The following is a 27145-nucleotide window of genomic DNA, read 5'->3' as shown; positions in this document are numbered from 1 at the left end:
CCACAATTCTTGCCAAATAGATGATGTTTGGCTTGCTGTGTCACACAAGCAGAAAGAGAGAAATGCCTCACAAGTGCTTTTTAGTATCTAGAAGCTACAAATTCCTAATGTTCTGATACGGGAGCATTTGTTTCCCCTCGGGTTTTCTTTCTTCCCCAACGTTACTGAATATATGGATCAGGGAAACAAGCTAGACCACAGCTCAGATTCCCATTTCTTCTTCAGCCATCTTGTCATCATAATACGTCCCATTCCTGCTACACTTCTCTTTGTCATGATACACTTCTTTTTATCATGACGATAGACGCAGCCACTGGGGAGCAGTAAAGGAAGAAAGAAGCAGCTTGCCATCACCCAATCCCAGATAAACCAGATCATCTGGATTGTAGATACTGAGCATGTGCTCAACTAATACTTCTATCATTGTGAAATTTGCTCACGCAGTTTTACCCTGATACTACAGAGCATTACAGACAGCCATATTGACTCTCAACCACTATAACACTGGGAATAAAGAACATGCACCATTTGCTACATTCCTTCCAGCAAAGTACAGTAAAGGTTGTTGATAATCTCAGTGCATTCTATATACCTCCTGCCGCTCAATTGTGCTTCTTTTCAACACTATAGATAATAACGCAGTAGAAGAGAGAAATCTAAAGTAACTGCATTCTAAAGACAGGCATAAAATCACATCATGCAAAGCACTTTCACGCTACTGCCCATGTACCATAGGCAGTAAAAGCTTCAACGTTCAATCAAGATGCCATTCTGAAACTACTAGAAATTACTTGCATGCTTCACCGGTTCTGTGGATAAAAGCCTTTTTAATGTTAATATTTTACAAATATCATAAAATAAGCATTATAATAATATTTTAGCATCTCCCATTTGAGGCTCTCAAAACCCTTTGCAGATATTAACTAAATGAACCTCACAACCTCACTCTCCCACCATCTTGTCTGATATGCAGATGAAAATATTGAGGCACAGATGAAGCAAGTACAGTAACTTTCCTAAGGCCTAAAAGCAAGTCTCTGGCCAGGTCAGGAATAGAACACTTCCAACTACGATTTAGTCTCAACTACTTTTAGTGAAAGTTATGGACAGGTCATGAGCAATAAACAAAAGATCACAGCCTATGACATGTCCATAACTTATACTAAAAATACCTGTAATTAAATCGGGGGAGGAGAGTCTAGAGGGGCTGCTGGTGGGGTGGGGGGCATCAGAGGTCTGGGGGACTGCTGCTGCTAGGGAGAGAAACCAGGAGACCACTGCTAAGCAGGGTGGAGGGAGATCAGGGCCAGTGACGCCAGCTGCCAGGGGCTGCAGACTGCAGCTGCTCCGGCCAGGGCTCAAAGCTACAGACCATAGCAGCTCTAGCTACCCTGGGACCACAGCCAGGCTCCACTGGAAGCCATAAAGCAGTGTCATTTCTTTCTGCAATAAAAGGCCCAAAATAGGCAGATTTCACTGAATGATTACAAGTTATATATAAAATATATGCATGGCTATAGCTCATTAGTAATTATTAACACTAGCAATATGCTCACTGTTATGCAAGACAACAATAATACAGGGATTCTTTCCCAAAGATCTTACAGTCTAAAACAAAATGGAGTAGATAAATCACACTGGAAAAGTTAGACTATGGAATGGTTGGATGACTTTACTATTATTTGTTATTTGCGATTTACCTTTTTGTGAGTGCTGCGGAGGTATCTTATGCAGGAATCTGAAATAAGAAAGAAAGAGAGTTGGCAGGCTGGAATAGCAAGGGCATTTGATGCATGAAGGACGATGTAGAAGATGGCACAAAGAGGCTGATTCCCCAGTCTTGCACCATAGGAAACAATTTATATCTGTGCAAAATGGACTTAAAGACACCAACCATGGCATAAACAGATAAATGTGATTTAGAAACATTTAATACCTACTCTGCACACAGGGTGCAAAACTATACCCAAGATGCAAGACATATGAGAATCAGAAACAGCATCTGTTTTATAGAAATGACAACATTTTGTAACATCTATGATTCAGAAACATGTAAAACTGGGATACATGGGTGTCTTGCAGCTTAAACGGAAAGATTTATTTATTTTTTGAGTCTCCTTAAAATTTGTATTGGTCAAATAAGCAATGGTAAAACAACGTACATCTATGTTAAGATTAGCTAGTTTTCTTAAGCTTCTTACAGATATCGGACTGTGAAGGAGGATGTATTTGCCTCCCTTTCTGTTCTTCACCAGAATCACAGGAGGAACCCAGGAAAATATTTTAATTTACCAAATCAAGTGAAACTTCTGAAATACAGAAATAAAATCAAACCAGATGGTCATTATGATGTAAAATCCATTTGCTCCTTTTAGATGAAAGGAGAACCCTTGACAATACCCCATTTTCCTGACCTCTGCTCTTTTTAAACTCCCACCAACACCACTCATCAGATTTGAATGGAAATATAATTTTGACCAGCTAAACTCCAAGCAGCATTTCAGTTCATCCCTGGTGGGCCAGATGCTGCTCTCTCTGGAGCTTGCCACCACTGTCATCTGAGCATCAGCTGTGTCAAGAGCAACACAATCCAGAGACTGAATGTGCTGCTTCTATAGCAGTCCCAGTCCAGGGAACAAAATATAGACTGAGACCCCCATAACTCAGCTTGTTCCCTAGTGCTGAACTACAACCATAGTTCCCTGCCCACCTCTTCTGGAGAGTCATGCATACTCGTCTGGTGGGAAGGGCCAGATGAGACCACATGGTGAGGGAGCCACTCGTGCAGGTGGCTGGAACCTGCCACAGCCGCACAGCAGAGCGGAGTGCGGAAGGCCTGCTCCGGTGGCTAGGTCTGCCAGGTGGCAGGGGGGTCAGGACCTGTTCTGGCGGCTGGGGCTGGAAACAGGACCTGCCATGTGATGAGGGAAAGAGGGCTGCTCTGGCTAACACGTCTGTGTTAATAAACTGGGTGCCACGGCAGCACACATCCAAACCAGCGCACATCACCTCAATATTGGTGCACAAGCCAAAACTCACTCCACTCATGAGTATAATGAAAGTTAGGACAAAAAGTATAGTATCTGAAGATAATCCACTACAATATACTGTTATTGGATACTGAGTTCTGTTTGGCCTGATGCTCCCTGACATTTCCACTGGTGAAAGAGAACAGAAGTGGGTGAAACTGCAGTGAGGGTCGCAGAAAGGAGAAAACATCAATTCTACTAAGACTCCCCATGTGCTTTTGAGATAAAAAAGATATAACCTACATCTTCCTGACTGGAACACAGAATCATAGGGCAGGAAGAGGCCTCAGGAGGTCATCAAGTCCAACCCGCAACCCAAAGCAGGACCAATCCCAACTAAATCAACCCGGCCAGGGCTTTGTCAAGCCAGGACTTAAAAACATCTAGGGATGAAGATTCCACCACCTCCCAAAGTAACCCATTCTAGTACTTCACCACCCTTGGGGGCTACATCTACACTGCAGGCTTATTGAGCAAGAACTTTTAGTGGAAGAGATCTTCCACAAAACGTTCTTGCGCAAGAGAACATCCACACTGCCATGGACACTTTTGTGCAAGAAAGCTCTGATGGCCATTTTCTGAATGGCCATCAGAGCTCCTGTGCTTCTTCCGATAGGGATTTCTTGTGCAAGACACCCCTGTTGTCTGTCCACACACGCCTTTTTGCGCAAGAGCTCTTGGACAAAAAGGCTTACTCCTCAAAGAAAGAGGAATAACTCTTGCGCAAAAAGCCCTGTCTTCTGACAATTTACTGTACTTTTTCTTGCACAAAAACATGCTTGTATTGTGGATGCTCCGTGAGTTTTTGCGCAAAAACTCTGCCATGTAGACATAGCCCTAGTGAAATAGTTTTTCATAATATCCAACCTAGACCTCCCTCACTGTAACTTGAGACCATTGCTCCTTGTTTTGCCATCCATCACTACTGAGAACAGCCCTTCTCGATCCTCTTTGGAACTTCCCTTCAGGAAATTGAAGGCTGATATCAAATCCCTCCTCCCTTTTATTCTACACACGAAATAAGCCCAAATCCCTCAGCCTTGCCTCATAGGTCATGTGCTCAGCCACCTAATAATTTTGGTTGCCCTCTCCAATGTGTCTATATCCTTTCTATACTGGGGGGCCTAGAACTGGACGCAATACTCCAAATGTGGCCTCACCAGAGCCGAATAAAGGGGAATAATCACTTCTCTAGATCTGCTGGGAATGCTCCTCCTAATGCAACCTAATATGCCATTCGCCTTCTTGGCTACAAGGGCATACTGTTGAATCATATCCAGCTTCTCAGCCATTGTAATCCCCAGTTCCTTTTCTGCCAAACTGCTACTTAGCCAGTTGGTCCCCAGCCTGTAACAATGCTTGGGATTCTTCCGTCCCATGTGCAGGACTCTACTCTTGTCCTTGTTGAACCTCATCAGATTTCTTCTGGGTCCAATCCTCTAATCTGTCTAGGTCACTCTGGACCCTATCTCTGCCCTCCAACGTATCTACCTTTCCCCCTAGCTTAGTGTCATCCTCAAACTTGATGAGGGTGCAATCCATCCCCTCATCTAGGTCATTAACAAAGATGTTGAACAAAACTAGCCCCAGAACTGATCCTCTTCAAGCAATTCATCTTCTATTACCCATTCCCAGCCTCTGACAGAAGCTAGGGAACACCAATCCTACACATCCTGGCTAATAGTTATTGATGGACTTAACCTCCATGAATTTATCTAGTTCTTTCTTGAACCCTATTAAAGTCTTGGTCTTCACAACCTCCTCTGGCAAGAAGTTTCACAGGTCAACTGTGCAGTGTGTGAAATAAATCTTCCTTATGTTTGTTTTAAACCTGCTACCTATTAATTTCATTTGGTGACCCCTAGTTTTTATGTTAGAGGAACAAGTAAATAATTTTTCCGTATTCACTTTTTCCATACCAGTCATGATTTTATAGACCTCTATCATATCCTCCCTTAGTCTCCTCTTTTCTAAACTGAAAATTCCCAGTCTTTTTAATCTCTCGCATATGGGACCCATTCCAAACCCCTAATAATTTTTGTTGCCCTTTTCTGAAACTTTTCCAATGCCAATATATCTTTTTTGAGATGAGGCAACCACATCTGCATGCAGTATTCAAGATGCGGGTGTACCATAGTTTTATATAGAGGCAATAAGATGTTGTCTGTCTTACTCTCTACCCCTTTTTTAATAATTCCTAACATGCTGTTTTTCTTTTCTGACTTGCTGCACATTGAATGGATGTTTTCAGAGAACTATTCATGATGACTCCAAGAACTCTCTCTTGAGTAGTTGTAGCTAAATTAGTCCCTGTCATACTGTATGTATTGTTGAGATTATTTTTTCCAATGTGCATTACTTTACATTTACCAACATTATATTTATTTTCCATTTTGTTGCCCAATCACTTAGTTTGGTGAGATCTTTTTGAAGCTCTTCACATTGTGCTTTGGTCTTAACTATCGTGAGCAGTTTGGTGCCATCTGCAAATTTTGCCACCTCACTGTTTAACCCTTTCTCCAGATCATTTATAAATAGGTGGAATGGAATTGGTCCCAGGACAGTCCCTTGGGGGACTCCACTAGTTACCTCTCTTCGTTCTGAAAACTGATTTATTCCTATCCTTTCTTTTCTATCTTTTAACCTGTTATCAATCCAATAGAGGACTTTCCCTCTTATCCCATGATAACTTACTTTACTTGAGGCTTTTGTGAGGGACCTTGTCAAAGGCTTTCTGGAAATCTAAGTACACTATATCTACTGGATCCTCCTTGTCCACATGTTTGTTGATCCTTTCAAAGAACTTTATTGGATTAGAAAGGCAGGATTTCCCTTTACAGAAACCATGCTGACTTTCCCCCAACAAATTATGTTCATCCATGTGTCTGACAATTTTATTCTTTACTATAGTTTCCACTAATTTGCCCGGTATTGATATTAGACTTACCAGTCTCTAATTGCCAGGATCACCTCTAAAGCCCTTTTTATATATTGGCATCACATTAGCGGTCTTCCAATTACTAGGTACAGGATCATACCCTCACTAATGTGTCAACAAAGACACTGCGTGTTGCTTCTGCCAAGACAGATGGGTTTGTTAGTGCAGTATAATGAAAACAGATAAGGGATAGAGCTGAAGTGTTGTTGGGTATAGTGGGAATAAATGAGTGTACTACTAAAGGACCATCCAGCCTCAACTCCTCTCCCAAGATGAGGTCAAGCAACCAGGCTGGAGGCACAAGGATGGAAGGTATAAGAAACACTAAAAGCCAAAGAAATGCCTGTCCTTAAGTACAACCTCATTCCTTACCCCTTCCACGAGATACCAAAGAGATGGTACCAAAGACCCCAGACTCATGACCCTCCAAAATTAGAACATGCCTGCTAAGAAAGGGAGAACAGGGGCACCAGGAAAAGGCACTGCGGGAGCCCCAAATACCATGGTCTGCCGTCCCCGGCAAGGGCACCATTTTGGGAACAGAGGGAGGGTTTGTAGCCGTATGTACCAACACACTGCTTGCTCGTCTTCCTCTTTACCTGACTATCAGAGAGCAAGGGGAAAGTACACAGCTTGCATGCATTCCTCTCACTCCCGGCTGGTGAGGATGGGGGTCAGAGAAGTAATTCACTCAAATTGGGAACTTTCTTCTAACTCCCTGATCATGAAAGGAACAGGAAGAAGAGCGAGCAACATCCCAGTACCCAAGGCTGCAACCCTCCCTTGAAATGGTGCCTTGGTAACGAACAGGCTCTGTAGCTTGCCATTCCCAGAGGCTCTGCTGCCAACTCAGGGCCCTGGGGCCGACCCAACGCTCCGCAACCACCTCCAGCTACAGCTAGGGCTGCCAATTCTCCTGGACGAGATGCTATCTGCAGCAGAAGTGCTCAGTCCATCTGGTCCAGGAGAGTTGGCAACTCCATGTGTGACCCCAGAGTGGTAAGGCAAACAGTGTGTGGGGGGAGGGGCACAGCTCAGCATCCTCACCCTAAAAACAGTTCCCTTGCCACTGAGCACAGCAGATTAATGAGCAGCATTAACTCCTACTCTGTGTATAGACACCACTGGGAGTAGATGACAGCATATTCCCTATAGAAGGGCATGCTGCTGGGGAAGAAAGGAGTAAGATACAGAAACTGTTCCAGTGACATCAAATGCATTCTGTTTTCTTTAAAAACAAGAGGGCGCACACATACACATGGTCATTTGTTGAATAATCACCCCATTTGATTAACATCTGCAATTGAAAGTTACTGGAATCAGAACAGTGCCATGAATAGTAATATTCTGCCTCCCTAAACTCTCGCTAGTGCTTCAGCTGAAAAATACATGCAGATTATTGTGCACTGTTCAACAGCTGCCATGTTCCACCACAGAGGGAGATGCACTTCCTTGATGAGCCAAGTGATCTTTATGCCTGTAATAGCTGGAGTTACCCAGAGTTGCTCGGAAAACCGGAGGAACAAAAAGTAGAAAAACAGTAGTCCATTATCTTTTTTTGAATGGTAGAAGAGTTGCACTGATTTCTATAGTGATTAAAATATAGGTCCGCGTCATCCCTGGAGGTGGAGGGTGTGACCACAGGGGAGGTTACACATGGGAGGGGCGCCCCAGCTCACGCCCAGGGCTGCAGGTGCCGCTGGGGGTAGGACGGGTGCCCGAGCCGTTGTGCGCATGGGGGTCAGGGCACTGCGTGCCGGCGTGGGGAGGAGAGGGGCAGGAAAAAGAGGGTCGCTTATGTAACCTCGCAGACAGGAGGGGTCGAGTCCCGGACGGCGCTGGGGGCTGCAGGCGGCGGGCACGGGACCTAAGGACGGGGGGCGGCCCCTGCAGTGCAGCGCAACGGGTTACTTTTTTATTTTTACAGCTTGAACTCGTGCCCAATCAGGTCCAAAAATACCTTAAAACCTTCTCCTGGATGAAAGGTTATCCCATGCGAAGTTTGGTTGTGGTAGTTCTTATAGTGTCCAAGTTATTAGTGCACAAACTTACAAACATTCTCCTTTATATATTAGATAACTGTTTGTTAAGCGAATAAAATGGCTTGAGGTTCCTTCAACTTAATAGGTGCCATCGAAACCTGATACATTTTTACTGCAGAAAAGCACTTAATTTTTAACATTTGCATAAAAGTTAAATACATATCTGCTCAGAAAGGTTTCATGACTGCTCTTTTGTATTTCAGTACAGAGCAAAAGTTGCAGACTCTTTGCATATTATTATCTCTGAAAACAGCACAATGGCAATGTACACAGACATATGGAGGTAGGTTCAGGCTCTACTCCCAAGTTTAAATGTTTTAGCAAATATCTCAGGAATCATGATAATGTTATCTACCAAGGGATAGAAACTTCAACCTTTGTGCTGCACATAGCAAGTTAAGTACATAAAAACAGATCCAATACCACATTTTATTTCCAAGTGTCCTGCTCAGACAATCCCTGTAGCTTCTAACAGGATTACTCATGTGGTTTCAGTTACAGTACGCATCAGTGCGTTGAACAAGATTAAAATATGAATAGGCAATGGAACGCAGAACACTGTCACATTGGAGTAACATTCCAAGCACTCCTCAGCAGAAAATGTTGAAGTCAATAGTCACATCTAGTAAAGTTAAACTGAAAACAGCAGAAAACTGAAATTTCGCAGACCATAGCCAGAGTTCTAGTAAGTGCACAGGTGTTTCAAAGAGCTAAAATATTAGCATTCAGTCCGACAAGTTTCTTTCCTATCATCAAACATTAAGCTCATCACCTAGTGATCATCTGATGCTAATGGAAGTGAATAGACCGTATTTTGCTAAATTATTCATAAGCCAATATTAAAGGGTTTTAAAATATTGGGCTCTTTACCTGAAGACTGGCAATTATCACTTCATTTACAAGACCATTAAATTCCAATTCTTTAGTGAGAGAAAAATTTGAGTTCCTCAGGACACATTTTGTCCTTACATTTTTTTTTTTTTTTTAAGACAACCTTTTCATATGCAGAAGTTTAGAGAATGATCCTTTGCTCTTTCAGACTCATTCTTTTAGATAATTAGTTGTTAACAGGAAAAATATGCCATTAATGCATAAGCTTACTTTTCTCACAGCTTTGTGGCAAAAGGTTTTTCACCTCAAAAGATACTTGTTTGAGGCTTCCTGAAACTAAAATATTTCTATTTTAGAGTAAGACAACAACGAAGGGATTTGGGAGACAGAATGTAAACAATTTTGCTCTAATGAATAATTTTCTAAACATTCTTTTATACATAAAATTAAGTATTGCTTTTAAATTAAATAGTAATGTTTCAGTAAACGGTTAATAACAAGATAATCAACTTCTGGATAATATGTGGCAGATAAAGCAAAATAAAAATGATGCTACTCAGTTAAACAAAATAAACATCAAAGAGGTAGGTGGAAAGAGACTGTCAATCTGGAAACGTATTTTTGCAAGGGAAATTCTCACATTGTGTTTGTTCTTTATTTGTGGCAACTGCAGTCTACTGTTACAGTATTCATCACTGAAGCAGATCAAGTTCCAAAAGACTACTTCACTTCAGCAAATCATTCCAATTTGATTTCATCTAAGAAATATCAATTAAAATATGCCTCTCTCATCACTTTAAAAGCAATTCTCAATTTCCCTAAAGCAGCAATCACCAACAAGTTGATCACAATCCACTGGTCAATCAGGAAGGCACTGCCAGTCGATCTTGATACAGCGTTCCTAGTCCCCAGGAGAGATCGGGGGGGGGGGAGGGGAAAGAGGGGGAACGAACTGGCCAGCGGGAAGCAGGGCTGGCCAGGGGAGATGGGGGGGGCGCTGGACCAGCCGGCGGGAAGCAGAGCTGGCCAGGGAGGGGAGCGGGGAAGAGCGAATTGGCTGGCGGGCAGCGGGACTGACCGGGGCGTATGCAGATCCCAGAGCGCTGCCTGTCCCGCGCACAGTCCCAGCGAAGCACGAGCAACTCCGGCCCCAGGGATTCCCTCATGTCCCGGCCCTGCGCACACCCCCTCCTCATGTAGTTGCGTATTGCCTGGCTGGTAGACACACTCACGCAGTGTGAGCGTGTCCATCAGCCAGGCAGTACACAACTACATACTGATACTCCTAATAATAATAAAACTTACCTAATGAGAAAATACCAGACATTTTATATGTCCAGTATTTTCTCAATTTGTTTCCCAGACAGACCCCTCAAATACCAGACTGTCCGGTTCAAAACCAGACACGTGGCAACCCTAACAGCTGGCTTCCTGTGGTTGCCTGCAGATGCTACCAGAGAAATAACCATCCCTGGAGACCTTCAGGTACCAGCCAAGATGCCCATGCCCCCTCCCCCTCCTGGCCAGACACCCACCAGCACCTGTTCCTACCCCCTCTCTCCTGGCCAGATGCCCACCGGTATCCTGGTCCTGCCTCCTGGCCAGATACTCACCAGTACCCTGTTCCTGCCCCTTCCCTCCAGGCCAGACACCTACCACCAGCTTGTTCCTGTGCCCTACTTCCCACCCAGATTCTGCACCCCCATCCCTATCCTACTCACTGGCAACCCTATTCCGCACATTGGAGTGAGGTGTTTCAGTTAGGGCCACATCAGGTGAGGCTCGGGGGATTTTGGAGGGGCTTTTTTTAATTATTTTTTGGCGCATCTCACTTGTGTGGTCCTTGACTGATTTTTCTGTGAGTCAGTGGCCCCTGACTCAAAAGGGGTTCCCTGCACCTCTCATAAATAAAGAATGTTTTGTGTTAGACATTTTATTTAAAAATGAAGCCTGGCCAACAAGCCCCCAGTTGGGGCCAAGCCCACATCTGGCCGCAGCAGCATAACACCCCTGCATGCCCCACACACCCCAACCCTGAGCCCATCATACACCTGAACCTCCTGCCCTGAGCTCTCCAAATCCCCGAACTACTACACCCCACATTTCACATCTTGTGTTACAACACTCTTGCATCACCCACACACTGCAAACATATGTCCTGAGCCCATCATACACCTCAACCCAAACTCCTGCATCCCAATATCCACAAGTCTGCGGCTTGTCAGTACCCCAACACTCCCCGAGCCAGTATCTCCTTCTCTACTTACTCCTGCATCCAAATTCCCTCCCAGAGCTTGCACCCCTCACTCCTTCCCACACCCAAATCCCTCATTCCCACCCCAGAGCCCACATCTCCGGTCTCAACCCAGTGAGAGCGAGTAAGCTTAAAAGCCGGTTCCCCCCAGCACTGTCTCCGTGGTGTCACCTGCTCCCCCCGCACTGCTGCCTCTATCAAAAGGCAGCAGCGCGGGGGGGGTCGGGGGAGGCGCAACTGGGGAGGCTGCCATAAAGCGGCCTCTGTCCACAGTGGGCCCTTGCTCACCTGCATCCCACAGAGCAGCCCCTGTCCACGAGGTTCTTAGTGGGGAGCGGAGACCCTCCCCCATAGAGAGGGGCTTCTGCCAGAGTAGCCTCTGTTCATGGCTAGCCACTGCGGACAGGGGCTGCTAGACCTGGCGTGAGCCGGGACTGAGGAAGCCCAGCTCAGTCTCAGCTCGCGCCAGGTCCTGGAGCTATCCCCACTGTGGCTCTGCAGCTTAAAGGTAGTAAGAGCCAGGTGGGCAGGCAGCCCCGCTCCTATTACATTTAAACTGCAGTCACAGTGGGGTGCACTTCCAGACCTGGTGCGAGCGGAGACTGAAGCTTCCTCCCTTATTGACTAATCATGTAGTCAACAGAAATCCTATCAACTACACGATTAGCTAATTATTCACTTCCTAACAGCCCTACACAGAACTATTGTATTTCTAAACCTTTAAACCCTATTTCCCCAAAATATACAAAGGATCACGCAAAGTGTATTTTGATGTGTTAATGCTTAAACCAAAAGCAGAGAAGAACTTGAATACATGGCTGTTTATTTCTTTGGGTTTTCTATTAAACCAGCATTTATGGTGAGTGCTAGATATGGAGACAGAAAAAACAACTGTGCTCAGTAAATCACAACTGTTCACAGTTATCCTACACACAGATAATTGCAGCTGGAGAAGGCATGTGCTTAGACTCCCTTCTGCACCTCAAAAGTGAAGCCATTTCACTCTTACCCGCAGATGGTGGAAGGAAGCCAGAGAGAAAAGGAAATGCTTTTTTTATAAAAAAAAAGTCAGCTTATTTTCTGTCAGCATGTTGTGATTTACTGAAATCAACAGAAATTTTGCTAACAACTTTAATTGGAGCTGGATTGGTTCTTAAATATTATAACAACTCTCAGGAAAAAAAATACCTTGGGGACCTTCCAATGTTAAAGACAATTATTTTTGTAATTAAGGTGACCATACATCGTGTTTTTAGTTAACATAACTCATGAAGCTACGTGGCTATTTCCAGAATATTTTACTATATCACCATCATTGATTGTTGGCAAAATATTTTATGGAAAATAAAAGGCAATCATTCAAAAGAAAGGCAGGATTCTTAGTGGGCATATATGGTTGTAGCTCCATCGACTCCAATGGTGATAGTTTATAACAGCTTAGGATCCACCTCAGGATCCAAGCATTTTATCACTAGAACCTTTAATGAGAGATTTTGGATGGAAATTATGAATGGTCATAAAAAATGTTAAATGTAAAAAACTAGCTATTATGAGTCAAATCCTGCTCACCTTTCCTTCTGAGAAGAATCCCATTGATTTTAATGAACCAAAACCGTCAGAACTTGGCCTTAAAAGTACAATATACTAGCTCAATTATCTGTTTCTATTTGTACTTGCCAAATGCATGGAGCCAATTCAAAACTGCATTACACATCGTGTACGCCGGTTCTCAAAGGAATTCACAGAGACAAGTACACTCTTTTGCAATTCAATAAACCCCTTTTTCTCACGCTCAAGTGGTGACCTCTTCTTAAATACACAAGCCTCTGAAGAGAAGATACAGCCAAAAACCTAGGGATTTTCAAAGACAATTTACATGTAAAGCAACATGGTCAAGTTCTATAGCCTCAAAAAATCTGCCCTTAAAAATACTGAAAATTCTTCCATACTCCCCTAGACATTAGTGTAATTTAAAAATAAAGACAGACAGATTTACAATAATAGATCTACATAACAAAACTTCGGTGCCTATACTTGGAGTCTGTGTGCATACACAGTGCTACACAGCCACACTGGGAGTTGTGATAGAGATGCAGCCGTGTTAGTCTGGTCTAGCTGAAACAAAAGACAGAACTGTGTAGTACTTTAAAGACTAACAAGATGGTTTATTAGATGATGAGCTTTCGTGGGCTAGACCCACTTCCTCAGATCAATATGTGGAAGAAAATTGGCACAACCATATATACCAAAGTGATACAAATCAAAAAAATGAATGCATGGGAAATTGACAAATCAAATTTTACAACAGAGTGGGGAGTGAGGGGGGAAGGTTAGTGTCTGTGAGGTAATGACATAGGGGTGATAATAGGGGAAGTTTCTGTGAGTTGTATTACATGCCCTTCCAATCATGTGCTAAGTGGATCCTTCCAGTAACGGTTCCTTGGCCATTTCATCATTTCCAACATCACAGAAAACTCATGGGATGTAAATATTAGGAAAAGCACTTTGATTATACAGAAAGAGATGTTTTGAGCAAGGAAAAAGTTTGAGGATATAGGCGGTGATCACTATTCTATTCTGTGAGTTTGCAAAAGCAACTCGAGGCAGAAAGGAATCTTGAAGGCACAAATGACAGACAGGCACAAATAAGGAGAAACTCTCACTGGTACTGCAAAAAGAGGCAGAAGCAAGGACTCTCCAGTCTGTGTATTGAGGCTAGGTGGCAAGGGAAGGGACAGAAGATTGAATCAACAGAAGCACCAAAAATTAAGAATTTCTGGACTTGTTTGGTACTTGAATTCTTTACGTTAACTTAGCACTAACAATGTAAGTTGTCTGGCTATGAGAATTTCTTTGTTTTCCTCCATCCCCATCAAATTATACTTTTTTTTTTTTAAGTGATTCCTTACCTCAGTAGATAAATACTTTGTTATGTAGTTATTCAGCTTATGGATAAGTGTTCTTGATATGGATAAAGGGGAAGACCAATCAAGACTCAAATTCTCCTTTTTCAATTAAAAATATTTGATTCATTATGTTATAAGCATGGGAAAAGTGCCATTTATTCCCATCCACATATTATGGTAAGTACACAAATCCAAAGAAACATCAAATATCACCACAGGAGCCATGGAATCCTACATAAATTCTTTATTGCCCCACTTTAGCAAGGTATTTAAGCACGTGCTTAAATTAGAGCACATCAATAATCGTACTACCTGCAGTGGGACTACTGGGGCCTAAAGTTAAACAGATGTTTAAGAGGTGGGTTGAATGGGTGCTTCTATGACATCACTGAACAGTGTTTATGAAAGCTGAGCATGTATCTAGAATGCTTTGTTTTCACTACATCTTCAGACACCAAGTCTGGTTGAATATATTTGGATCCAAGCTTGGCACCGTAAGACAACCAGTTCTCCAGTGCTCACAGAAGCCCACTCCAGTCCATTTTGGCTGTATTTGGTAAATAACAAGAATAAAAGCTGATTAAGGGTCCCCTCTTCCCAAGGTTCCCAAATAGCCACATAGTCCATTCTGAACCTCCATTTCATGGTGTCTTAAATAACTCAAAAGTTTATCAGTGAAGTGAAAAAAAAAATCAAGCAAAATGCAAGCTAGTTGAACAAGGTTGAACCTTTCTAGTCCCGCACCCTTGGGGCCTGACTGGTTCCGAACGAGAGAATTTTCTGGACCATGAAAGGTAAATATTGTCTAGCAGCATTAACAACACTTGCAGTGCCTATTGGGCTGTAAGAGGACATTTAGGGGTAAATTGGAGCAAACAGCACAGAACACTGAGAGCTAGGACTAGTGAACATAAGAACATAAGAACGGCCGTACTGGGTCAGACCAAAAGTCCATCTAGCCCAGTATCCTGTCTGCCGACAGTGGAGAGCATCAGATACCCCAGAGGGGGTGGACCAAAGACAATCAAGTGATTTGTCTCCTGCCATCTCCAACCTCTGACAAACAGAGGCCAGGGACACCATTCTTACCTCCTGGCTAATAGCCTTTCATGGACTTAACCTCCATGAAATTATCTAGCTTCTCTTTAAACTCTGTTATAGTCCTAGCCTTCACAGCCTCCTCTGGCAAGGAGTTCCACAGGTTGACTACGCACTGTGTGAAGAACTTTCTTTTATTAGTTTTAAACCTGCTACTCATTAACTTCATTTGGTGTCCTCTAGTTCTTCTATCATGGGAACTAATAAATAACTTTTCTTTATTCACTCTCTCCACACCACTCATGATTTTATACGCCTCTATCATATCCCCCCTAAGTCTACTCTTTTCTAAACTGAAAAGTCCCAGTGTAGTGGCTGTAAATAAACTTCATGGGACGATGGGAAACTTGGCCACACCCATGAAAAGTGGACATCCAGCTAATTAAAATCATTCTGAACGACAGATGTTTCCGGACCAGAGAGTTCAGGACTAGAGAGGTTCAACCTGTACTAGCTTAGCACATCTCAAAAGGTTGCTGCTAAGCAGCCTCAAAAACTAAACTGTAGGATATAGGTTTAAAACAGTGATTCTCAAAGTGGTCTGTGGACCAACGCTGAGAAAGCTGCTAACTGGCTTCTCCACTCTGTTTATTTACCGTCTCCGCAGCCACAGAGCCTCGTGACTCCGGTTCGCCATTTGCAACCAAGGGGAGTTGTGGGAATCGGCATGGCCTGGACTGCTGCTTCCCATGGCTCCCCTTTTGTAGCCAATTATACTCACGCAAAGTAAGCACACAACAGGTGCAAATACTACAAATTCGGACTTAGAATATGATTGGAGGGCTGTGAACTTCCCAATGAGCTTAGACTCAAAGCAGGAGCAAGGAGTCGGTTTTCAGAAACTTCCTGAGATGTCTCAGAGGGCTAGCCATGTCAGTCTTTAACTGTAAAAATAATGAGTCTTGTGGCATCTCAAGAGACTAAAATTTCTTAGGTCATGAACTTTCGTGGATAAAACCCACTTCATCAGATACGTTGGAGCAGAATCTGGTGTGTGTATATATATATATATATAACAGCAAAAGATGGTGTCTGTCAATTGTAGACCGAGTGTTAATGAACCTAATTAAGTCAGGGTGGATGTGGCTCATTGACAGCATTTGATGTGGAGATGTGAATATCAAAAGCATGGAACTTGCCTTTGTAGTGTGTTAATCAGTTAAGATCTTTATTCAAGTCTAAAATGATAGTATTGAACTTGTAAACGAATTCTAGTTCAACTGTCTCCCTCTGTAATCGGATGATAAAATTGTTTTGTAGAAGGATGGCTACCTTTAAATCCATTACTGAATGTCCAGGAACCTATCCTTGCAACAAACCCTGTGGCCAACCCTGTTCACATATCCATACAAGCAACACCATCACAGAACCTAACCACATAAGCCACAACATCAATATTCATACCCCTGCACATCCACTAATGTGATATATGCCATCGAGTGCCAGAAATGCCCCTTTGCCATGTATATTGGCCAAACCGGACAGTCTATGCACCAAAAGATAAATGGACACAAATCAGACATCAGAATGGTAATGGCAACACACATAAACCTGCAGGGGAACATTTTAACCTCCCTGGACATCCATATCCCTTTTCCTGATGTTTCTGAAATGTTTCCTGCTATACACAACCTTGTCATACTTTTCTCTTCGCCTTCCTGGCTCCCACAGAGCATGTCTACACGGCACTACTGGAGTCCAAGCCACACTTCCATTCTCACAGAAATTAATCTGAATAAGGTCAGCAAGCACTCAAGATTGAGGCGAGTGCCCAAGTTTCTCTGACCTGGATGAAAGCCTTGTTATTTTATAGTGCGGGTGCAGGTACAGCAGCAGACTCCCAAATTTGGAGGTGTACGTAGTGCAGCATGGATGCATTAGCAAGGCTGTGAGCCTGAGTTCAGCACCTGTAAACCCAGGACATAACGCATCAAAAATGCCCAAATGCAGGCTTGGAAATACCAAGCCCACATACCCGTCTCTCATAGGCTCAGGTTTACATATGCAGGTGCCCTTTCTATGGTGGATTCTCCTCTCACACTTTCTGCCCATGGTGAGGCATGTTCCCATTTATGCTGCTTCCAGCTCCTACACCGTCTTCCCACCTTTTTCCTCTAAAAAACATCACATTTGTTTCTTCTCCACTCCATCATGGGCTCATTTATGAGCCACTAATATCTCCTATTAGCCCTCCTCTCCAATTTCGACTCTTGGTTCTGAGCTCTCTCTTTTTCTCTCACCACAGCCAGCCACATGCACCTTGCCCTGCTCAGCTCCATTCAGAGATCACTATACTAGCTTTTGCGTGACACTCCGCCTCCTCCACTTGGACTCCTTCCACTGGCTCCCATTTCTCAATCCTATCACTTGGAAACTGCTTCTCTGCATTTTCAAAATTCATGATCTGTTGCACCCTAACTCTCAATCGCTATCAGGATGTTAACATCCACCTCCAATCAACTCATGATGCCAGCCTCCCTCATCCACTTTTTCCATTTTCAGATAAGCACCTTCTTCTTGCTTTGTCTCATGGCTGTCTCCCGTAAACGTTGACAAAGCTACCTCATTATTCTGCTTTGAATGTCTCCTTAACCATAATTCCTTTAAAACAACTGACAAGCAAAGCTCCTGGCATTGTGAGATCACTGCCAATCATGATGACCAATAACATTTCATTGTTTCCTTGTACTCCCCCATCTGCCTGTATCTATCCATCTATTCTCTCATATCTTGTACTTGCACTGTATGCTAAGTTGAGGGTGAAGGTCTTTTTGTTCTGTTTATGGTGTCTGGCATAATAGTGTCCTAGTCCTAGATTGGTGCTTCCTCAGCACTATAGTAATATATACAATAATTATAAAAAATCAGGGGTAATACATGCAACAAACAAGAATTCCAGTAACTTGTAGCCATTGATTTAAAAAGTTACACATTGATGTGAGAGTAAGGTGGTGTCCCTCCCAGCATATAAAACACGAGTCAGCAGGCATGAATATGAAGATTATTATTCTTCAATGGGGCAGCTTCAGCAGACATAGCTAGGAGAGGTGTGCATGTCCCCAACCTGGGGCAGCTCCAGGTTCGTCTGCCCCCTGCATTCCTCAGCCAGAGTGAGGAATGCAGCAAACTGCACTTTCCCCTTGCTCCCTGACGAAAGGGAACAGCCAGCAATTTTCTCATAAGCATAAAGGGGAGCTACATCCCCCCGCCCAATCTCCCTAAAGTGCACCAGGGGATGGGAAGCTCAAGGCTGGCAGGAAAGCTATTCAACCGCCTGGTGATTCTGTCTCTTTTCTGTATGGTTTTATGATAAGAGGAAGCTGCAAGCCAAGTTGGGCAGTCCTAGCTCTTACTGCTTAGGAGGAGTTCTTGAACAAGAGGACTCACGGATGGACATACTCCCTCATTCTCTCACCCACAAACTCTCTTAGGATTCTCTTTCTTTTCTGAACTGCCATTGATTTAAGTACTACTTGTCCCATAAAACTTTTTTTCAAAGTCAAATAATGTACAAATTATACCGAAGTGCAGGTTTAAAGTGTTCACAATGAACTTTAATGGAGATTGAAGGAAAATACACCAGCCTGTCATCAGAGGTATGTTTATCACAAACAGTTTAAAATGAGCATGCACAAGGTTAGAAGAGGCTATTTGGAGCTTAAATCCCATCACAGTCATGAAAAAATCCATTCAGGCACAGCACCAAACCTTCCTTTATTATTTAGAAGTGATGAGTCTAAATCAATCTTTTTTGCCATCTAACAGAGTACTGCTGTCATCCTGCTTTCTACTGATATTTAGTTATATGGGAAACTTAAGAATGAATCATTCAGTGGCTAAATATAGCCTACTACAGAACATTCCTGACCTCGCCTTTTAAAAGGTAAGCCCCTACATCTAGCTAAGGAAGTAGTGCATTTTTACAGACTCCTCCTCCCCCGCTCCATCCACCAACACAATAAAGGCCACCTCAACTAAACCTTCACCCACACTCAAGCTAACCTGAAACCGAGTAAACCAAAAATACACAATGGAATCATGTTTTCTTAGAATTTCCAAAGTATATTCATCATGAAAGAATCTTATCTTTCCAGGGTCCACATTATTATCAGTAGATAGTGCACAACATCAGTAAAGTATTTTATCATAAAGATTTCACCCTGATAGCTTTGTTTTCCACCCTATTATTTCATGTTCTACCATACTCACTGTACTAAAGGCCAGGCAATATGCCATCACACGATAGCTTTCTTTTCAAATAGGTTAAAAATATATGAAAACAATGGCCCCAAATGGAATGGTCATTTTCCAGAAACATACCATGCAGTTATAAAGGAAAACATAAGAAGTTATTTTCCTAATACATTAATTGCAGCCAAACATTTGCAAACTGTCAACTCATCTTAAAGAATGCCCTCAGCACCTTCTGAAAATCAGGCTCCCTGAAAATGTCTTGAGTTAGGTGCCCAAAATTACTCCTCAGTTCTGAAAATCTTAATCTGTGTGATTATTTCCATTTTTTCCAGGCCTTTGAGGAAAGTAGCTGATCGTCCATTCTATTCTTCAGTGTGGAACCTGGCAAAACATCATAGCTACTACTGTTGCTGCCCGAGAGCTTGACTTTAACAAACATGATGCTTGTTAAAGTGCCGGGCACCCTCAACTCTCTTCTAAGTTAAAGGGTGCTACAGATGCGAACCACTCTAAGAGGAATTGTATCCAAGAATCGAATTCCATGCCCATTCAAACCAATGGAAATAATCCTAGCGTCACTGGATTCAATGGCTTGGGTTCAATTTTTATTTTGAAACAGGTTCCTGTGTGACCTTCAGCCAGTCACAGCCTCCATGCAGATCAGTTCCCCATCTGTAAAACTGAGACAATAGTGCTTCTATCTCACAGGAGCTTGTGAAGATAAACACATTAAAGACTTCAGAGGGGTAGCAGAGTTAGTCTGTAACATGGAAAACTTAAAAATAGGGTTGTCAAGTGACTAAAAAATTTAATCGAGATTAATCGCATGCACCTCCCCTTTTTTACCGGGCAGCGTTTCCAATGGGCAGTGCAAGGTGGAGCCCAGGCTCCATGCGGTGCTGCCTCTTTGAAGTGCCACGGCACCAACACTAAACACGCCTTAGAGGTCACAGTGCTGCTTTTGGTACTGGATTCCCATGTGTGGGGTGCTCTCCTTATCCACTCTCAGGAGGATGGAGTCAGGGCAGGGACTTGGTAGGGGATCGTCCCCTCTTTGCCCATGCCTCAGGAGCTGGTGAGGCGGCCCTTTTACTGGCAGGCTTTGAGCCTCCCTGAGAGACCTCCATCTGCATTGCTTTATCTAGCAGCAGCATGTGGAGGCAAAGATCCCTATCCTTCCTGGCTCTCACGGTGAGAGAACAGCAGAGGTCACATTTTTGGGGAACATGAGTCTCCCCAAGACAGCAGATATAATCCGCATGTCTGACACTGGCAGGGGCTCCTGGCAAGCATGACATTTTTTAAAGCCAGAGGAGCCTGGCATGGCGGCTCCCCGCCAGCGTCCTATTGGGGCTGCCCCTGTGGCCATGGCTGCCGTTAACCTGCGACTTTTCTTTTCTGTTGAGCGAGCGCTCTCTCTCTCTCCTCTCCCCCCCCCCCTTGTCTCTTTCTAAGAAAGAATGAACGAACGCACGCTCGGCTGATGGAAGGGAACAGCAGGTTTAGCGGCTGCCCGCAGGTGGCCACTCAATACAGCCAGTACTCGGAGATGAGATTTTTTTTTTTTTGAAGGATGAAGTCAAACGAAGGCAGACAGAAGAAAATATCGGGAGAGTGAAACCAGGGAGGTTTCTCACTTCCCCTGAGGAAAAGCTGAAGAGACTGAAGAACTCTGTGCGAGACCGAGGACCAGAGAAAAGGAACTGAAGGGAGGGGGCGAGCCATGCGCGCAAGGTGACAAACAGAGGACAGCGTGAGCTCCCCTCACGCATGTGCAGCTCACAGTCACTGCTGGCAAAAACTTCACTCTGAGGCTCTTGGACGTCTCCACACCTGACAGGGAGCACCCACAGGGACATCACCCGAAGAAAAATCATAGAAACATAAGAGTTAGAAGAGACTTCAGGAGGTCATCAAGTGCAGCTCCCTGCCCAAAGCAGGAACAACCCTCACTAAATCATCCCAGCCAGGACTTAGAGGCCCAAGTATCAACCCTACATTCCATCAGAGAAGATAAAGACTTCCTTGATAGAAGGCAGCATTCAATACTTCAGGCACAGCAGGCTGGAGAACCAGTGAGAGCAGTACAGAACAAGGAAGAAAATTGGCAGCATGTAACCTCCAGGAGAAGAAAGACAGCCCCAAGTATGCCCAATCCTGATAGAGATAAGTAACCACTTTCAGGATCTCTGCACAGGCACTACAGTGGAGAATGCTTTGACAGAGACCTCCCAGGGAAGGGATCAGAAGAAGACCCCATCAACCGGAAGGCATGGGATGCGTAGTCCTAAGAATGGGGATTCAATGACCACCACTCCAAGAGAAGACAACGGGGGGATAGAGGGGAGGGTTGGGGACTCCCTTCTAAGATATACTTCTCAAATATCCCTAAGATATTCTGCTATATGTATGTTCAAGAACTTCTCCTAAACAGTAAGAGCTAGGACCACCAAATTTGGTATGAAGATTCCTCTTGTCATAACTTAAAGCAACGTCAGGGTTTAGTTGTGCCAGGAAAATGGGATATTCCTGGAATAGGATTGCTTCTCATAAAACCATATAGAAAGGAGACAAGAATTACCAGGCAGATGAAAGGGGCTGGCTAAGGGCACCCCCACCCTGCCCAGGACTACCCCAACCCCAAGCCTCCCACCCCATAAGTGCCCTTGGGGGGGGGGGGGGGGAACTGAAGCTTCTAACCCCAGGTTCATACAGGGACATTGCTGGCTGTTCACAAGTCTCACAATGTCAGGGGTTTGGTGGATTTTCCCCCCTTTGCTAAAGCCCAGTTCCTGGAATTTTATGATTACAGAATAATCTAAAAGTTTTACTTCTCATATTTGTGGAGAAAAGTTGGAACACATGACCCAAGGGCACCTTCAAGCCTTGAAAAACAAAAGATAAATAAAAAGAATCCAACATTCATTTATTTTAAATCTCATGGAACACTTTGTAACACTCAGATTAATATGTTTAGGCTACATCCTATGCAACTACTCTTTGTGACACTAGATACGGTGACTGTCATGGGAATGGGAGAGAAAATTAACACTAACTCACAATGGGTAGGTAAAACTTTTTTGTTCTCTTCAACATTAGTGGCAAGATGTGGAGGGCAGACTGCTACTGACTTGAACACTAATTAGGTGCTCAAAGATATGATCTTACTCTCATATCTGCTAAGAAGCCAATAATGAGGCTGTTCATTTAATCAGGAGCCTGCAAAGAAACAGCAGTAAGTGCCTTTGACCTATGCTACTTTTCTCCGCTGGCCAGAGCTCTTCCCTCCCCCTCACAGTTATTTCTGGGTCTCTAATAAAAACCTATATGCTATCAGACCCTGGGTTTGTTACACAGTGATAATGCTGAATATCAACTGCAACAGAAGGCAACTAAGTAAGAACTGTACATCATGCCAAACTCATTAAAAAAAGATTTTATTTAAAAAAACCCTGCTGCTGGAAATGAAATCCAACCAACCGTTCAAATACCCAACTTGTGTGGCAAGACTGATCAAACCATCAGAGGGGGAAGAGTCCTATAGCTTGCTTTCAAAATGCATTTGTATGACTGTCCCAGTATGGGGCTTTGCAGAAGCTCCATTACATAATGGAATTAGGCAGGGAACAGATACAGTGAACCCTCGTTTATCGCGGTAGATAGGTTCCAAACCCGACCGCGATAGTTGAAAATCCGCGAAGTAGGGACATGTATATTTAACATGTATACAGCGAGCCCTCGCTACTTCGCGGTTCGACCATCGCGGATTCACGTATATACATAATGTAATGAAAAAAGTCCGCGAAGTCGTGAATCCGCGATGGTCGAACCGCGAAGTAGCGAGGGCTCACTGTATTCAATTTTTTTATAAATCTGAAATCTACTTCCCCCCTACTACAGATTTCAAACAGAAAAAAAAAATCTTCTCTAGGAAAAAATTTAATTCCCACAAAGAAGAAAAAAATTAAAGGGTCACTTATAGCAATAAAAATAAATTATTTCTGGAAACAAAACAAAAAACCCAAACCCACAGTAACTTTCAGGACAAAAATGGTTTCCTCCAAAAGAGCCAATTCAGAAAAATCAGTGTGTCAAAGCACATTTAATGGTAAACAAAAATTAACATTACAAATATACTCTATTAGCAAACAGCACTGAAAAATAATCATTTACCTTAATATGCAAATACCTTGTGCACTGCTCAGCAATTGATAGTAATGAAATTTTAGCTACCTTCATCCTGCAGGAAATAGTCAATTTACTTCTCACCAATATTAGACTCATAGTCACTCACCTTATCAAGTTCCATTTTATGAAGCAATAAATACAGCATATTAGAAAAATGTTATCAGACTGTCTATAAGGAGGATCAACGAGCCACAGTGGTAGGAATCCTTGAACAAAACCTTATTGTAACCTGGCCATGCTGCAATCTCTAGTTTCACTAATAATTTTGATACAAAAAATACAAGAGGATGCACCAACAAATGCAATTTGAGAGAGATAAAAAACTTAAGAGTTAAGCACAAAACTCCTGTTTCAATCTTTGAGAAGACTGTATGGTGCGTTTTCCTAGTGGCTACAGCAACAAGACCATTAAATGGAAGTTCGCCAAAGATACATACAAAGCCATACTAAAAGAAAAACTCAGTTTAAAACCAAAGCCACACAAAAGAAAATGTTATGAGCTCCTAAAAACTTAAAGTTAAAACACATTTCTTAAGTGCTTTTTTCACATATTTACTTAATCTTTACACTTGCAACAAAACACCATCCTAAAAATAGGAATCAAATAATAACACCAACATTCCACATGAAGATAGATTACAGGCTATCAGGAACACCATCCCCAATGACAGCACAGCACACCTGGTTACAGAGCTCTGCGACTTCATCCTCACCCACAACTACTTCCAATTCGGACACAATTTGTATCTTCAAGTCAGTGGCACAGCCATGGGCACCCGCATGGCACCACAATATGCCACCATAGAATCACAGAATCATAGCTGGAAGAGACCTCGGGTGGTCATCAAGTCCAGCCCCCTGCCCAAGGCAGGACAAATCCCAACTAAATCAACCTAGCCAGGGCTTTGTCAAGCTGAGACTTAAAAACCTAGGAATGGAGATTCTACCACCTCCCTAGGTAACCCATTCCAGTGCTTCACCACTCTCCTAGCGAAACAGTTTTTCCCAATATCCAACCTAGACCTAGCCCACTGTAACTTGAGACCAGTGCTCCTAGTTCTGCCATCAGTCACTACTCTGAACAGCCTTTCTCCATCCTCTTTGGAACCTCCCTTCAGGAAATTGAAGGCTGCTATCAATGTCTTTATGGCTGACCTTGAATAATGTTTCCTTAGCTCTCACCCCCTATCACCCTTACTCATGCTACACTGATAACATCTTCATCATATGGACCCACGGGAAAGAGACCTTTGAAGAATTTCAGAGGGATTTCAACACCATCAACCTCAGCCTGGATCAGTCCACACAAGAGATCCATTTCCTTGACACTACAATACAATTAAATGATGGACCACCCTATACTGGAAACTTACCGACTGCTACACTTACCTTCATGCCTCTAGCTTCCATCTCAGACACATTTCTCAATCTATTGTATACTGCCAAGCCCTAAGATACAACCAGATTTGCTCCGATCCCACAGACAGAGACAAACACCTACAGGATCTATATAGAGCATTCTTAAAACTGAAATACCCACCCAGAGAAGTGAAAAAACAGATTGACAGAGCCCAAAGAGTACCCAGACATGAACTATTTCAAGACAGGCCCAAAAGAGAAAACAACAGAATTCCACTTGTGACCTACAGTCCACAACTTAAACCCCCTGTAACACATCATCAACTATCTACAACCTATCCTGGAAAATAACCCCTCACTCTCAGAGGCCTTGGGGGAAAGGCCAATTCTCTCCTACAGATAACCCCCTAACCTCAAACAAACTCTTTCCAGTAATCACGCAACACACCTCCATCATAATCATCCAGGAACCCACCCCTGCAATCAGCCCCAATGCCAACTCTGCCCACACATCTATACCAGCAATTTCATCACTGGACCCAACCAAATCAGAGGCTCATTTAACTGCACATCCACTAATGTGATCTATGCCATCAAAGCCCCACTGCAATGTATATTGGCCAAACTGGACAGTCTCTACGGGAAAGAATTAATGGACATAAATCAGATATCCAAAAAGGCAATCCACAAAAACCTGTTGGAGAACACTTTCTTCTGCCTCAACAGCCATTAATGGATCTCCAAATCAACGTTGTGTTTCAGGCCAATTCCACAAGCCAAATACACAAAGAAGGGTTGGAACTTAACTTCATTCACAAGTTTAATTCTTATGCCCAATGGGATATATTGTACAGGGACATCGGCTGGCTCGCACACTACCTTCCACATGCTAATGACTTAACCAACGAACCCAACAATGGAGGTGCTAATTGTTCTTATCAGCCTCATGTAACTATTTGAACCATCTACTCACTGTCTCTTTTTTCCTCCCCTCTTTCCCCCCCCCCTCCCTCTTTTTCCTCCTTCCCCTTAGCCCTCCTTCCCTTATTTATTCTTGGAACTGGACTTCTAATATGCCTGTCATCTGAAGTGGGTTGTGCCCACAAAAGCTCATACCACCATCTACGTGTTTGTTATTCTTTAAGGTGCTACTAGACTATTTGTTGTTTTCATTTTTCATGTTTCTAAGGTTGGCTAATTATATTTCAGCAACTACATATGAAGTTACGTGCTTCCTCTCTTGCTTTTTGCACGCTAATTACAGAGGAGCCAGAATATTTAAGATTCTGCCTGGGTAACTATTATATTTGAGGCTCAAGCCCAAGTAAGTGTGTTAATGCCTTCCCCCATCCTACCTAAGAATCTTTGTCACGCTAATGCCATTTTGCAGAACTGCCCTGAATAACTAAGGACATTATTTTTACCAATAATAAAATTTAAACTGTCAGTGTGTTATTAATCCATATTATACCTATTAGCTAAAGATGGGCCCAAGGCAACAAGTTCTGATCTGACCTCCAAACATATCTGAGTGCTTAGATTCTGGGTTTTCATTCAGCCCATTCCACAAATGATTATTCAAAGACAGGATTTCACAAAACACTGTATAGTAACATGGGGCAGCTGATTCTGCCTTGGTGGGGGAGCAAGCAAACCAGAACCACAGAACCTGTGTCCAGCAGCCTCAGAATCCTACTGATATTCATTACAACTGATTGCTGTCTCTTCTCTGCTGGAAGACACTCTACAAGCCTATTTTAAATTAGGGGTTAGCCATCAAATTGGATGCAGATGTCTTCCAAGTTCAGCGATACACCAGGGTTTCCAGTTCAGAACCATCTCTATGCAAATCATCCCACAATTTAAATTCTCTTTTCTACAGTTGGCACAAATTAGAAAGTTTTAAAGTGAGAACCAATTACTCTCCTAAAACAGTTTTGTTTTTAAATAGCTTTTACAATCCTGAAAGCACAGTTGTGTCTGACTTCAAGCCCTGGTGGCAGCAGGTCCCAGAGCACTACAGGGATTCAGGCAAAGACTGAAGGGGCAACTGCATTCAATCCATCATGGCCACAGAAGCCAGAGCCACTCACATGACAAGCCAAAAAGCAGCAAAGCTGAAAATGGAGAAGGAAATCCCAGCAGAGAGAGATGCTAACCTACTGACTTGTCCTGCTGCATTTGGCAGATGCATTTTTTTTCCTCTGCTGGATTTGAAGCTATCTTTGCTTCGTTTTAGTTTCTTGCTTGTACACATATGCTGCTCAATGATTGCTTCTTCCCAATGAACACGCCCCATAAAATTT

At 43.2% G+C, this 27145-nt stretch overlaps 1 protein-coding gene across 6 annotated transcripts in view; it reads right to left on the bottom strand.

Moving 5' to 3' along the window:
- The window catches only part of ARHGAP32 (Rho GTPase activating protein 32), a 472553-nt gene that overhangs the window by 412338 nt on the left and 33070 nt on the right, over positions 1 to 27145 (bottom strand). For 5 of the 6 annotated variants that reach the window (XM_075909245.2, XM_075909242.2, XM_075909247.2 and 2 more), the window contains exon 2: positions 1701 to 1738. The exons of the other annotated variant lie outside the window; for it this stretch is intronic. The gene's annotated coding sequence lies outside the window, so the exon portion shown is untranslated. The remainder of the gene's footprint in view (positions 1 to 1700; positions 1739 to 27145) is intronic. 6 annotated transcript variants of the gene reach the window in all.

This window comes from Pelodiscus sinensis, chromosome 25, assembly GCF_052426305.1.
Source record: "Pelodiscus sinensis isolate ZL-2025 chromosome 25, ASM5242630v1, whole genome shotgun sequence".
In the NCBI taxonomy this organism is placed as follows: domain Eukaryota; kingdom Metazoa; phylum Chordata; order Testudines; family Trionychidae; genus Pelodiscus; species Pelodiscus sinensis.
This window is presented reverse-complemented; position numbering and strand designations above follow the sequence as displayed.